The sequence below is a fragment of the Sprattus sprattus genome (genome assembly GCF_963457725.1).
Source record: "Sprattus sprattus genome assembly, chromosome: 1".
Classification (NCBI taxonomy): Eukaryota; Metazoa; Chordata; class Actinopteri; order Clupeiformes; family Clupeidae; genus Sprattus; species Sprattus sprattus.
The window spans coordinates 19834498-19835617 of record NC_137920.1 but is presented as its reverse complement, the minus strand read 5'-3'; the positions used below and the strand labels follow the sequence as shown (position 1 = coordinate 19835617).

Genomic DNA, 1120 nt, shown 5'->3' with positions numbered 1-1120 from the left:
GATTGACCGCAGAGAAATGGCAAACAGACTAAATGAATAGAGGGACAGAGAGAAAGAGAGGAACAGAGAGAGAAAGAGGGACAGAGAGATTGACCGTAGAGAAATGGCAAACAGACTAAACGAATAGAGGGACAGATAGAGAGGAACAGAGAGAGAGAGAGAGGGACAGAGAGATTGACCATAGAGAAATGGCAAACAGACTAAACGAATAGAGGGACAGATAGAGAGGAACAGAGAGAGAGAGAGAGGGACAGAGAGATTGACCGTAGAGAAATGGCAAACAGACTAAACGAATAGAGGGACAGTGCAGGCGGTCTGGAACCTGCGTCATCATTTGCTGTGTACCACTGAGACCAACCACCGACAGCTGGTGTAATGCCATGTAAGCGCAAGATGGAGAGAGAGCGAGAGAGGGAGGAAAAGAGAGGAAGAGAGAGAATGAGAGGAAGAGAGAGGGAGGGGAAGAGAGAATGAGAGAGTGAGAAAGAGAGGAAGAGAGAGAATGAGAGGAAGAGAGAAAGGGAGAGGAGGGAGAGAGGGCTAAGAGAGTGACATCAGTAATTTTTTTCAAGAATTCACTGCCCTACATGTTGGTTACCACGTTGTTTCCATCTGCAAGGACTAAGCTGAAAAAAAGGCCCTACTATTTCCATCCCATAAGGGGGTCTGAAATGTGTTTGTTTTTGCCCAGGAATTCATAGTCAACAGACAACAACAATCAATCAGTCAATGGTCATCAATTTGAATTATCTCTATGATCCTGATTGTCTCTTGGTTCCTGGTTAGCTCTATGGTCTTGATTATCTCTATGGTCTTGATTAGCTATATGATCCTGTCTGATTAGCTTTATGATCTTGATTAGTTATATGGTCTTGATTAGCTATATGAGCTTGATTAGCTCTATGATCTTGATTAGTTCTATGGTCTTGATTAGCTATATGATCTTGATTAGCTATATGATCCTGATTAGCTCTATGATCCTGATTTGCTCTATGATCTTTATTAGCTCTCTGGTCCTGACTCAGAAATTGTACCACCATAGATTATTCCTGTTATTCTGGACCAGCATTGATAGCCTCAGTCTTAGATTACTCCTGTTGTTCTGGACCAGCATTGATAG

The 1120-nt window shown here is 42.6% G+C and overlaps 1 protein-coding gene across 1 annotated transcript in view; it reads left to right on the top strand.

The window, feature by feature from the left end:
* LOC308368319 (adhesion G protein-coupled receptor L1) overlaps positions 1 to 1120 on the top strand; it is a gene marked incomplete at both ends in the record, with an annotated part of 42017 nt that overhangs the window by 9729 nt on the left and 31168 nt on the right. The gene's annotated exons all lie outside the window — the stretch shown is intronic.